The sequence below is a fragment of the Helianthus annuus genome, chromosome 5 (genome assembly GCF_002127325.2).
Source record: "Helianthus annuus cultivar XRQ/B chromosome 5, HanXRQr2.0-SUNRISE, whole genome shotgun sequence".
In the NCBI taxonomy this organism is placed as follows: domain Eukaryota; kingdom Viridiplantae; phylum Streptophyta; class Magnoliopsida; order Asterales; family Asteraceae; genus Helianthus; species Helianthus annuus.
In genome coordinates this window covers 132164969-132179810 of record NC_035437.2, presented here as the reverse complement: position 1 = coordinate 132179810, position 14842 = coordinate 132164969, and the positions used below count along the sequence as shown (strand labels likewise).

General features: G+C 37.3%; 1 non-coding gene across 1 annotated transcript; it reads left to right on the top strand.

Annotated features, from left to right (window-relative positions):
* Positions 1–2876: 2876 nt before the first annotated feature.
* Positions 2877–2983, top strand: LOC118492636. Its single transcript, XR_004894641.1, has one exon. It is a non-coding gene; the product is annotated as a small nucleolar RNA R71 (small nucleolar RNA).
* The last annotated feature ends 11859 nt before the right edge of the window (positions 2984–14842 follow it).

Here is a 14842-nt window from a genome sequence, read left to right as displayed (position 1 = left end):
TGGATTCGAGTAAAATGCTTTATACTTATGCTATACTATTTAAACCTTGTGTACTCGCCTTTGCTTTTGCATTGAATTTTATTTTAACATGTTACAGGTTGATGATAAAAATGGTTTTGGTGGGTAAAGGGTGTTTGTTTTATGGGTTTAGAAACGAAAAGGTTTAGGCTCAAAGCGGTTAACTAGGGGGATTTTGGGTAGGTGGTAAAAAAATTGAAAAATAATGGTGTTGAAAAGAAAAAATGGTTAGTCCTAATGCCTCCATCATTTACTTACTTGGGTTTAAGTTGGTAAGGACCGAGAATGTATCGTTATGGCAAGTTCTAGAGTCGTAAGAAACCAAGCGGCTATTCACACAAGAAACGAAAAATGAGCATTTAGTTTAAAGATGTGTATTTGTATGCTCAATAAAGGCTCACTTTTTATGGGAATGGGTTTATAATGTGCTCAAGTATATATAATCAGATTTTAACTAGATTTGTCATGCCGTTTCATAATTTTCTTATGTTGGTTCTTTTTATCACGACGCTATCGGTTGTAAATTTGAAAAAAATATAACTTTTTTAGAACTTGTTATTCCCAAATTAAACCAAGACAAGTAAAAAAATGAAAAGTTTTTGAAAAAATTTGGGGTGATTAGCGGTTCTAATAGAGTTTTGTGTAAGGCTTATTATTAGGACTTGCAAAATTCAATGTTTTAGCATCCCCCCCCCCACACTTAAATTACACATTGTACTCAATGTGTCCCAAAAATAAGTTTTTAGGTTGATTGAATGTGTAAAAAGGTGTTAAAAGCAAAATTTTATGTTACTGGCATCTAGACACGGGCCCGTGTTGATCCAGGCATGGCCCCGTGTTCAGATTGCCACTATCATAGTTTACAGAAGGCTGGGCACGGGGGCGTGTTCAGTGAACACGGCCCCGTGTCCAGTTACCTGAACTGGGCATTTTCTGCAGATTATTGGGCACGGGGCGTGTTGGCTGAGCACGACCCCGTGCTTAACTTGTTGTAATGAAAAAAAATTGTCGGGAGGCTCTGTTTTTTGTGCATGGGGTGTGGGTTCAAGTTTCCCTTAGTAACCTCCATCATCCCGAGTGTGTTTTATTCCTGAAAATTAAAACTAAACTAGAAAGCATAACAGTTAATCTAAACTAAAACGAAGGATAGTTCCGCGGAATGCCTCCATGGTGCGCCATGTTTATAAGGGTCCTTGGCTAGACCCAAAGTCAGTCATATGTTACCCAAGTGGGATGTTTTACATCCCATGTTGCATTGTCGGAGAGCATCATCCAAACTTGAGTCTATGACTTTCAAGTAATTGACCGGGTCATAGTCTTCTACCCTTTTCCCAACCCCAAACTTCATTTCCTTGTCCCCAACCCTCAATGCTAGTGTCCCACCATTCATGTCTACCATTGCGTGGGCCGTAGCTAGGAATGGCCTCCCTAGGATGAGTGGTAGTTCGTATCTTCCTCCATATCTAGTATGACAAAGTCGGCCGGGAAGACAAAATCTCTGACTTTTACCAATAGATTTTCAGCGACACCTTGTGGATATTTAATGGACCTATCGGCGAGTTGTATGCTCATTTTTGTAGGGCTTGTTTTCCCTAGTCCGAGTTGGTCGAACATTGATGCGGGCATGAGGTTGATACTAGCCCCAAGATCGGCTAGTGCATTGTATATAGGTGATCCCCCAATCGAACAAGGGATGGTGAAGCTTCCGGGATCGATCTTCTTTTGTGGGAGTTTGTTGAGTAGCAAGGCGGAGCATTCTTCGCTTAAATTAACTAATTGCAATGATTCAATTTTCTTTTGTGAGTGAGGAAATCCCTCATAAATTTTGAATATTTTGGCATTTGGGTTAGGACTTCGACAAATGGAATATTAACATGCAATTGTTTTAGTAAATTTACGAATTTGGTGAACTGCTCATCGGTCTTTTGGTGAAGTAACCGACCGGGGTACAGTACCGGGGGATTCATGGTAGGCTCTTGATTGTTGGGATGTTGGTAAAGTTGCGGTTTGGTTAGACGGGCTCTTTTCAGTTGGAGGTAGTGGAGCCTCCTTGGGACCTACGGTACGGTTTCTCAATGTGATGAGATGTACTTGCGCCTTTGGGTTTGTTTCGGTATTGCTGGGTAATGCGCCTTGTGGTCTCTCGGAGAAATTTTGAGCTAGTTGATTTAGTTGTTTTTCAATGTTTTGAATACTAGCTTGTTGATTTCTAAAGTTCGATTCCATTTGTTGAAATCGATCCGAGTTTTTCTTTTCGGTGTCGGAGATGAGGTGAGAGATAGTATCTTCAAGCCTCTCTCGTCCCCCTTGTTGTTGTTGAGAGAAATTTTGTAACTCGTTTCTTGGTTGTTGAAAGTTTATTCGTTGGTTTTTGATTTTGTTGGTTACTACTATTGTCGGGTTCTCTCCAACCAAGGTTAGGGTGGTTACGCCATCCTTGGTTGTAGGTACCCGTTGGCAAACCTGACGGCCTAGGTCTATTATCAATGTAGTTTACCGTTTCTGTTTGATTATCCATTTCTTTCATACAACTCCAATTTTCATGTGGTCCACCAGACCCTTCACAAGCCATAACCGAGGCCGTTTTTGCCATTTCTAACTTTTTGATTTTTGAAGAGAGGGCCTCGATTTGGGCTTGCAAAGAGTTGCTTTCGTCAACCTTATGGGCGCCCGGGGCAATAGATTTTGTGCCTCGGGGAGTGTGCCACTGAAAATTGGTTTGAGCAATTTCCTCAATTTGATTATAAATTTCATTTGGGCGACGATTACCTAAAAGTCCCCCGGAGCTAGAGTCAAGTGTTTGTCTTGTGTGTGGCAACAACCCATTATAGAAAGTGGATACTTGTTGCCATACCGCAAGACCATGATGAGGACACTTTCTTAGTAGCTCCTTGAACCTTTCCCAAGTTTCATATAAGGATTCCCCGTCCTCTTGTGAGTATGTATTAATTTCAGTCATTAATTTAGCCGTTTTAGTAGGAGGGAAATACTTATACAAAAACATTTGGGCTAGTTCATCCCAGGTGTTTACCGAACCAACTGGAAGGGTGTTAAGCCAAGCCTTAGCTCGGTTTTTTAGTGAAAATAGAAACAATCGGAGGCGGATGGCGTCGTTTGATGCTCCGTTGATCCGAAAAGTATCACATATTTCCAAAAAGTTGGTAATATGTAAATGGGGTCTTCGTCCGCAAGCCCGTGGAAAGTTGCGGAGTTTTGGAGCATTTGGATCAAATGCGGCCGAAGTTCGAAGTTGTTGGCATCGACATTCGGCGCATTGATAGCGGCGCCAAAATTACCTATAGTGGGTCGTAGGTAATCCATGAGGGTACGTTGATCCGCCATTGGAAGTGGGTCCCCCGAAACTTTCTCTTGGTTTTTATCTTTTAATATTTTTCTTAGAAAGCGTTCGGTTTCGTCTAGAGGTTCTTTTATGTCTTTACTGGAACTGGAGCTCATACACTGCATAGAAAGTTCAGGTGCGGCGCCTGGGTTCCAAGCCCTGCAATAAAAACAAAAAGAATGTCGGTCAGAAGTTTCACCACGGCCCCGTGCTCAGATGAACACGGCCCGTGGTCGGAGTTACAGTGATTGTTTTCGGGATCCCTGTTACTGGAGAGTTCAACACGGCCCTGTGCTGCACCGACACGGCCCGTATTCAACTTTCTGTAACTCGGAAAATAAAAACTGCCAGTAACGATGCTGGGCACGGCCCGTGTCCGAGCAGGCACGTCCCCGTGCTGAGCTCTGCAGAAACTGAAAATTTAAGAAAAATCCTAAAAAAAACAGAAAAATAAGAAAAACGATTAGGCTGTCGATTCCTAACTTTCTTAAAATCCTTGAGTCCCCAGCAACGCCAAAAACTTGATGCGTGTATAGCGTTATATAATTTTGGTTATATTTTAAGCACTTTTTAACACTTTAGTCAAGTTTTAAATTTATAAAACATGATATTTTGCTAACAATAGACACACATATGGGCAAGTGCACCCATCGTGAGCGTAGTATAGAGTTGGTAAGATACCGAGGTCGTCCAAGGACACAAGAGCTTTTAGTACTGGTTTATCCTCAACATCTAATCAAATCAAAAGTTTAGCAAAAGTTTTAAACATGAAAATAAAAATTAAAAATGCTGAAAAAAATAAAAATAAAAACAGATAGACAAGATGAATCACTTGGATCCGACTCGCCTTTAGTGTAACCTTTGATGATTTCCGCACTTTTACACTTTTTAAGAGATTATCTTAGTTATAGTAGTAGGCCCCTCTTTTGAAGATGACGTTACCCTCAACCCAATAGTTTGAGTCAGCAAGGATACAATCCTAAAGGGTCGGAATATTGAAAGATAATCAATTAAGTTATTAATGCGTATTAAGGTATTGAAGGAGGTCCTAGTAAGCTTGACCCAGGTCCTTGCAGGATCTATACACTGAACAAGGCAAGAACCTTACCAAACCATTCCCTTAACCCCCAACCAGGTAGCCAACATATCTCTATATAGACCGTAAAGATATGAATGGTGTAAATCTTTTATTTTATATAGACAGTAAAATAATGCCAAGACACCACGGACAAATGATAAGGAAGTTTCACCTTCAACATAAGAAACTAGTTATTAAAGTCATTAATACAAAACCATATAAAAAGTGCGAAAAGATTAAAAAACAAAAGTATTACACTAAATGCTTGTCTTCACCAAGTGATGTTAGAGACTTAGGCAAACATGGCCTTTGATTGTCAAGAACTCTTACTATCAATCTTGGATCCCGAGACTACTACACACACTCTATGATGGATGATGGATGATGGTGGTGGATGTGGGTTGTGATGGTGGTGGAGTGTGGGTGAAGTGGGAGAGAGGTGGTTTACCAAGGGATGCCTTTGAAGTGAACCAAGCACCTCTATTTATAGCCTGCACAGAAGGCCATACACGGCCCCGTGTCCATCCACTTTCTCTTTCTTCATTAATTGCAATTTGTCTGCATTAGCTCCACACGCCCCCGTGTCCGCTGGGCACGGCCCCGTGTGTAGAAGCGTATCTGTACTATCAAGATTTGCTTGGATTCTGCGAATCTTAGCGTTGACCACGGCCGTGTTGAGCTGGGCACGCCCCCATGTTGGGAAATAGAAGCTTCTATAGCTTTGTCCTTTCTGCAGACACCTGACCACGCCCCCGTGTCCGTTGGGCACGGGGCCGTGTTCAGCCTTCTGTTCACTTGTTTTTGCTTGGGAAGATGCTGTCGAGGGGTCGGGCATGCCACGTTATTTTCTTGTAATTATGTTACATTTTGCTGCATATTTGCTTCTTTTGTTCATTTACGCTCATTTAGTCCTGAAAATACAAAAGGAAGATAAAAGTACACTTTTTCCAACATTAGTACTAAAAAGGGTTAGTTTTATGCCTTATTTGATGTAATTTATATGTTGCATTTTACACACATCAATGTTCGTTATGGTCATGAACATGAGCCTGGTTCTGTGAGAGCCATTAGGTATTGTGCCTCAACAACACCCTTCGAAGCGACCCCACTTCTCTCTCACATAGGTGATTCACTATGTATTGTTACCTTCGTCGAATCATTAAAAGCCATAGGTTTAGCCTCACACTTGTCACTTTTAGGAATGGACTAGGAAGTTTACTAAGCTTTGCAATAAACTCCCTTATATATATACGTAGGGTTATCCCCCACAATGACCTTACTAATTCATACAATTAGGTTTTCCTATTGAACTCAGCTCTTGGGATCTCCAGTTTACTAAGTTAAGTTTCCATCATATGAACTTATAATTTCAAGGGCTTCAGTCCCATTCCCATGGACGACTTCTGTACTAACTCTCTACTTAGGCCTTTTGTTAGCGGATCCGCAATATCATCCTTTGACCTCACGTAGTCAACAGTGAAAATTCCTGTAGAGATTAGTTGTCATGTCGTATTATGTATACGTCTGATATGTTTGTTCCTACCGTTATACATTGTGCTACGAGCTCTGCCAAGTGCCGATTGGCTATCACAATGTATACAAATGGCCGATGTCGGCTTAGGCCATCTTTATCACAATGTATACAAATGGCCGATGTCGGCTTAGGCCATCTTAGTATATCCTCAACAAATTGACGTAGCCATTCTGCCTCTTCACCTGCTTTATCTAAAGCGATGAACTCTGATTCCAATGTGGATCTAGCGATAACCGTTTGTTTTGACGAGTTCCACGATATAGCAGCACCTCCAAGTGTGAATACATACCCACTTGTTGCTCTGGAATCATTCGTGTCAGATGTCCAATTTGCATCGCAATGTCCTTCTATAATTAACTGCTGGATATCTGTTATAATGCAACCCGTATTCCCGGGTGTATCTTAAGTAGCGAAGCAACCTAGTGATACAGTTCCAATGCATTGAACTTGGTTGCTCATGTACCTGCTTAGCTTGCTCACGGCATATGGTAAGTCTGGTCTAGTACAACTCATAAGATACATCAAGCTACCCATAATTCTTTAGTACTCCAACTGGTTTATAGGTTCACCTCTATTCTTGGGTAGATGTTGATTCGTGTCAAGTGGATTTCTAGCTTCATTAGAGTCATTTGCATTGAACTTCTCAAGAATTTTTTCCACATAATGGGATTGACTTAAAACAAGTCCACTTTGGGTTCGCGTGATTTTGACCCCTAAAATCACATCCGCAAGACCCATGTCTTTCATGTCAAACCTTGCCTTTAGCAGGTTCTTTGTAGATTTTATGATTTTGTCATCACTTCCAGCAATGAGCATATCATCTACATATAGACACAAAATGACATATCCTTTAGATGTGTCCTTCACATACACACACTTGTCACATTCATTGATTTTGAACCCAGCATCAAGCATAACATGATCAAACTTTTGGTGCCATTGTTCTGGAGCTTGTTTCAACCCATACAAGGTTTTACAAGTTTACACACTTTCTTTTCTTGCCCAATAGTTATGAAGCCTTCGGGTTGCTCCATGTAGATTTCTTCCTCAAGAATTCCATTCAAGAAAGTTGTTTTCACATCCATTTGGTGAACTTCCAAATTTCTAATGGCGGTAATGGCAAGCACCAACCTGATGGATGTTATTCGCGTAACTGGTGAATATGTATCAAAGTAATCTAAACCTTCTCGTTGTTTATATCCTTTGATCACCAACATTGCTTTGTACTTATCGATGGTTCCATCTGGTTTCATCTTCTTCTTGAAGATCCATCGATATCCTAGTGGTTTACATCCTTGAGGAAGGTCCACTAGTTCCCAAGTATGGTTTTGTAAGATAGAGTCTATCTCACTTTTGATTGCCTCCCTCCACTGAGGTCCTTCTGAGGAATGCACCTCTTGTTGGTACGTTTGAGGTTCATCTTCTACCATATAGGTAAGAAACTCAGGGCCAAAGGATTTTTTAGTCCTTTGCCGTTTAATTTTCCTGATTTCAACTTCCTCAGTCTTAGATTGTTCTCGAGGTTCATCGTTTTCAACTTCACCCTCGGGAACAATTTCCTCAACTGGTCTAGAAGAACTCGGTTCACTTTATCTAAGCATGGGAACATATGTTCAAACCATGATGCATCCTTATATTCTATTATGGTGCCTTCGCGTATTCCAGGGTTCTTAGAATCATACACAAGAAAACGATAAGGACCATAAGGACGAGTGTATCCTACAAATACACAATCCACCGTTTTGGGTCCTATTAGTAGGCGCTTAGGTGGTATGACCACCACCTTAGCTAGACACCCCCACACATTCAAGGATTTATATGGTGGTTTCTTTCCCGTCCATAATTCGTAAGGCGTTACATCCTTTTTCTTATTGGGTATCATGTTCAACACATAATTTGCCGATAAGATTACTTCCACCCACATGTTTTGGTTTACACCAGAACTTATCATCTTGGCATTCATCATTTCTTTCAAGGTGCGATTTTTCCGTTCCGCTATGCCATTTGATTGAGGGGAGTAAGGAGCAGTGAGTTCGTGGATGATTCCACTTTTTGCACATACGTCAATAAAAGGTGAAACATATTCACCTCCTCGGTTGCTCCTTACGATTTTGATTTTCCGATTTAGTTGATTCTCAACTTCGGCTTTGAACAAGATAAACTTGTCAATAGCCTCGTCCTTACTCTTAAGTAAGTACACATAGCAATACCTAGTACTATAATCAATGAACGTGATGAAGTACTTGTGCCCACCACGAGTAGGAATTGCTTTTAGATCACACACATCAATGTGGATCATCTCGAGGGGTTCGGTGATTCGTTCAACCTTTTTGAATGACGATTTCATTTGTTTTGCTTCTACGCAAGTTTCACATTTATTAATTGAGTCGATATCGAATGTTGGTATGCAATCAAGTTTAATTAAACGACGACTGGAATTATTATTAACATGACCTAGTCTACCATGCCAAAGATTAGAAGACTCAATCAAGTATGTAGAACTAGTAGCGGTTTCTTTCATTGCATTCACAACCATTACATTGAGTTTAAACATTCCATTTAGGGCATAGCCCTTACCAACATACATACCATTTTGGCCAACACGACCTTATCTGACTCAATCACCATTTTGAACCCAAACTTGTTCAATTGCCACCCCGACACAAGGTTCTTACGAATTTCTGGAACATACAACACATTTGACAAAGTGAGTTCCTTTCTAGAAGTCATTTTCAAAACCACATTCCCCTCGCCTTTGATTTCGGTCGTGGCGGAATTTCCCATAAAAACCGTTTCACCATTAGTCACCTCCTTGAAGGTGCTAAACAGGTTCTTGTCAAAACACACATGACGGGTAGCCCCCGTATCCATCCACCAATCGTTGTGGTTTTACCCAACCAAGTTAACCTCGGTGACCAAAATCGAAAGGTCCGTGATCATAGCAATGAGGTTATCAACCTCATGAACCATGTTAACTTGTCGAGCATTTTCCTTCTTTGGAAGCTTGCATTCGTTGGCCTTATGGCCTTGTTTTTGACAATTATAACAAGTTCCTTGGAACTTCTTTTTCCCAACTCCCCCCTTAGGACCAAGGTTGGAGCGTTTCCCATGAGCTTTCTTTCCACCCTTTCCACCGTTCTTGTTTCCCTTTGAAGATTGGCCATGTTCAACAATATTGGCCTTTGCTGTTTCAGGATTATCAATCCTTTTCAAAGCAACTTTATTATCTTCTTCAATGCGAAGGCGAACAACAAGATCTTCAATGGTCATTTCCCTTCGCTTATGCTTGAGATAGTTCTTGAAATCAACCCAACTTAGTAGTAGCTTTTCGATCATAGTTGCAACTTGGAATGTCTCGCTGAGCACCATTCCTTCCGCATGAATATCATAAAGAATAACTTGAAGTTCTTGGACTTGGCTAATGATCATTTTGAAGTCAAGGAACTTAGCCACCACGAATTTCTTAGTGCCAGCATCTTCTGTTTTGTATTTACGGTCCAAAGACTCCCATAACTCTTTGGCAGTCTTGGCTTTACAATACACATTGTAAAGCGTATCAACCATACCATTCAAGATATAGTTGCGGCACAAGAAATCCGAATGATTCCAAGCATGAACCACGCTCTCTGATTGAGCATCGACATCCCCTTCATCCACATGGGGAACAGTTTCAGTCAAGAACCGTGCTAGGTTCAGAGTGGTCAGATAAAAGAACATCTTTTGCTGCCACTGTTTGAAATTCACACCGTCGAATTTCTCAGGTTTCTCAGCATGCGAGACAGCGTTAGGCAGTGGTGCAACCAGACCGGTTGTGACAGCAACAGCAGAAGTCATGACAGCAGTCATGACTGCAGAAACAGAAGTAGACAGGGGCTGGGATGCCATTCCGAAAAGAAAAGGAATGCAGAAACAATTAGTAAAATTGATCTATTTAAGTTTGTTAGTACCTGTTGATATGAACAAGAAAGCAGAAACAGAAACAGTAAAGTAAACGAGACAGAAACGATAAACCGGGCTTGTGTTTGACACAATTCCCTTAAACAGATTCATGGTCTGTTCCCAGGGTACGCCGGTTCGAAGCAGCAACAGCGCACTGCCGGACTTGAACACATGCTTGAAAAGAAACAAGAGAGATGTTGCAGAGATTGAGAGAGGAGAAGATGTTGTTGGTGTGTCTCAACTGTGTTGGTATGATCTGGTTTTATAGTCAAAGAATTCATAACCGAATTCTGGACATTATTGCAACGAATTAAAACCAAATAATGGTCATTAGTACGGTTTTAAAACTGATAATAATAACCGTTTAAAATTGAAACTCAATAATTATCGCTGAATAATCATTTCAGTTTAAAACTCATTAACAAGACCAACCGTTTCAGTTTAAGACTAATTAAAAAACAATTAGTCAGTCTCGCGTGCAAAAACTATCTCACGCGAGCCCGGGTTTTCAGATCTGCATTTGTGCGGGGACGCACGAGTTCAACCAAATTCCAGTTCCGAAACTCAATTTTTAAACCACCTGGTTTAGTAAATATTTTCCAACAAACACTGAATTATCCATACATGGAAAAGATTTTTTAGAAGTTTTTTTTTAGAGGTAGAGAAGTATGACTATTCTTTAAAAAGTTAATTTATAATTTTTACTTTGTTAGTATTACTAGATTAGAAACTCATGTATTATACGGGTTGAATTGTTAGTAATAACGATTTGATAATTATAAAAACGTAATTTTGAAATAATATATATTACATAAATAATAGATAAAATACAAAAGGATGAAATAAAAGAATCAAGAAGAAAAAATCTTTGGCTTAAAGAATGGTGATATGTGATGCAACTAAAATATAAAATTAAGTATTTTAAATTATTATATACTATAAAAAAATAGAGGAGATCACTATTATTTTTACATTTAACTAGTTAAATTCCCTCGCACGTTGCGGCGGGTATTATTTGGTATGGGTTCGATTCATTATGACATCGATACGGTATTGCCACTTGATATATCAAGCAGAAGATAAAACCCAAAAAATAAAGTAACGATATGACCAAAATAATATCAATATGTGTTTTACATCGGTCAAAAACCATAAATACAAATATCAGTAATGGGTTCTGATAATAAGGATATCGATACCATGTTATACAGTCGAAATCGCCAGGGCATCAATGTAGACATTATATTAAATGTTATATGAGAAAACTTAAAATAATAAAATAAGGAAATAATAAAATAATAAATTAAAGTAATAAAATAATAAAATAATGAAAACTTAAAAAACTATAATATTAAAAAAATTGAATTACTGTTCATCACGAGTTCCTATTAATATGTACTAGTGAGATTCCCCCGCGCTTCGCAGCGGGAATCAGTCGGTATTCGTTCGGTTCGTTACGGTACCGGCATTTGCTATAGTATTATTCTAAAGAGAACATTACATCAGTCGAAAACAATAAAAACGAATATCAATACCGGTACTGATCTTGTTCAGTTGATATCGGTTATGTTCGTTTGCATTCTTTATCTATTTTATTTCAACATTGCAATTTTTTATTTGAAAACGGACGTTGTATCGTTGTCGTACCAAATCGAATTGAAACCGATTAAACAACATCTGTATCAATCGGTACCGATATTTAATTTTATTGTTAACTTTTTCAATAAACTGACACCCTATCGTTACGATATCATACCGAACTGAACTGAACTGAACAACACACCGGTTTGCATTATTTTTATAGTGTTTTGTTTGATAACGGATACTTTGATCGTATCTTAAACTTAAAAGTAATATAAGAAAAAGAATGATTAAATTGAATTAAAGTAATAAAACAATAAAATAACTAAAACTTAAAAAAACAATATTGAACAAAAATATTGAAGTAATAATTTTTTAGTGTGACGTTGAAATAAATAAACACAAAATGCAAGTTATTAGAAAAAAAATCAAAATAAATCATGAATAAAATATTCTAAAAGTAAATAAAAGTAAATAAGTACATCAAAATAACACACTACAATTCGTCGACGGTTTTGATTTATTTTATACAATATCGACACGGTATCAATTTTCTTTATATCGCAATGTTGAAAAAGATATAGTTACGGATTTAAATTTTTGAAAAATTAACGAAGCAAGTTATTAGAAAAGTATTAAATTGAATGATGAATAAAATATTTAATAAAAATAAATAAATGCTTGAAAATAGATGTAAAAAATAAATAAACACTTTAAAATATTAAAATGTTAGATAATTGTTCATCGCCAATTGACGGGTATTCATTTGGTATCGGTTCGATTCATTACGTTATTGGTACGGTAGTGCCACTCAATATATCAAGTGAAAAATAAAACCTAAAAAATAAAGTCATGATATGACCAAAATAATATCGATACGTGTTTTACATTGTTCAAAAACCATAAATACGAATATTAGTAACGGTTCTGATAATTACGATACCGAACCGATGTTGTTCGGTCAAGATCTACAGAACACCAATGTTGCGAAGACATTATCTTAAATGTTATATGAGAAAACTTAAAATAATAAAATAAGAAAACAATAAAATAATATAAGTAATAAATAATAAAATAATAGAAACTTAGAATACTATTGTATTAAAAAATTCTAGAACTACTATTCATCATTAGTTTTCTTAAAAAATTTTAGAACTACTATTCATTATCAGTTTCCTATTAATAATTAAATAATAATAATAATAATAATTAATAATTAATAATAATAATTAATAATTAATAATATATATAATATATAATATATAATAATAATAAAAATAATAATAATAATAATAATATATAATAATAATATATAATAATAATAATATAATACTTTTGAAAAAATGCACATATTTTCAAAGAGAATTTTGTTGGAAGCCATAATTTAGTCTTGTTGTAGGGACACTCGTATATTGCAATTACTTGTGGTTGCCATTTCTTTATATGTCAACCTGTGTAAAATGTCAAATTCTTATTTTATATTTTTTATTCTCACATGAATTCACATGAATATAATCTAATATATTGTAAATATACCACAAGATTGGGTGTAACACTCAAACAGCCTATCACACAATATTAAAAGGAGTCGATTTGTATACAGAAAAAAAAAATTATAATATAGAGTTGATTTAACTTAGATATGAAACGCTTAAAATTATATTATTGTAAAAATATTTTATTCTTTAATAAAATAATACGATGTGTTGGCAAAAAAATATTGCTTTGTTAAGCATGTGTTATGCCCTCTTTGAAGAACCCTGTGAGTTTTGAAATTGAGGTCTATCTCGCAAGCCGACCTAGGATCACCCAGTCAATCTGGAAGTCGGCGTAAAAAAATGATTGCTTTGTAAATCGAAAAAATGTTGGTTACGTTATAGTAGAACATGACATCTTATATAAAAAAGACGCTATGAATAACTTTCAAATAGTTTAACCTATCTAACTTTACTTTCTTTAATCTGTGAATTTACGAAATTGTCAAACTTGATATTTTGTTTGCGGCGCATACATAATTAACTTTCTTCATAAATTGTATATACATATGAACATATTTTCTTTATGGCCATGTAATTAACTTTCTTCATAAATTGTATATACATATGAACATATTTTCTTTATGGCCATGGTGTGTCCTCAAGTCACATTCGTAGTCTTTATAGCATATTTCGGGTTCAAGGTGTTCACATCCGAACCTAGCGTCTTCGGTTCTGTGGTGTTGACTTGAGGGCAAATTGTCTTCGTCTTCTTTCTTCATTTGGTATGTTGATTGGTGTATTAGTTTTTGAGGTGTTTTGACACTGTTTTCGTTTTCTCTAACATTGTCAAAGGTATTGACAACGACACATTTTATTTTATTTTATTTATTTTCAAAAATATGTCATCTTCATTGTTTTTAAATAACAGATAAAGAAAATGATATGTTAGTGGCATGATACAGAGAGAAATATAGATCGTGAATATTTTGAGGATAAGGGCAGGTGGAGCGCTACGTGATAGCCCGTTGTTTGTGGCTCACCACGCGTGGAAGACCGTCGCCACTCATGGTGACCACGCGTGGTGTGATAACGCGTGGTGGTGACAACGCATGGTGATGATGATGTTACCGTTTGAATCAAGTTCAATGATGATGGTGGTCACTAGTGATGGGCACCTCCACTTAAATCCAATGCTAGTGATGGAATCAAGTTCAATGACGTGACAGGACATAATTGGGTGTGGTGAGCGATGGAAACCCACCCCCTAAGAGAGAAACGGAGAAGGGAAGTGGATGGTGTGATGGTTTTAGGGTACTGGGCAGGCGGATGTAGTGTTTAGCCTCAACTTTTCCGACGAAATACATTTTTTTTACGTTTTTTTGTATTACGCTACACCTGAAATTAAATTAAATTAAATTAAATTATGTTATTCATCAACATGTAAAAAGCCCAACACTCTTATCATCTCAAAATTTTATTAAAAGCCCGCTACTCAATTTATAAGTTAAAAAGCTCAATTAAAATGATAGATTAAAGCCTAACTAAAGCTCGCTACTTAATTTATAAGTTAAAAACTCAATTAAAATAATAGATTAAAACCTAAATGCTAGTTAGAATCGATTTTTGAAGGGACTGAATGTGAACACAACGACTACAACAGGTAACACCATGCACCTCCATTGTCACTAGTGTGCAAACGAGCCGATCCCGAGCTCGACCAGGCTCGAGTTCAATTAATTTTTGGGAGCTCAAGCTCGACTCGGCTCGTTTACTAGACAACTTTAAATAAAAGTGTAAAAGTTACTAAATAGTAATAAACAACTAATAATACACTAGGGCTCGATAAGGCTCGACGAGCGTAACGAGCTTCACAT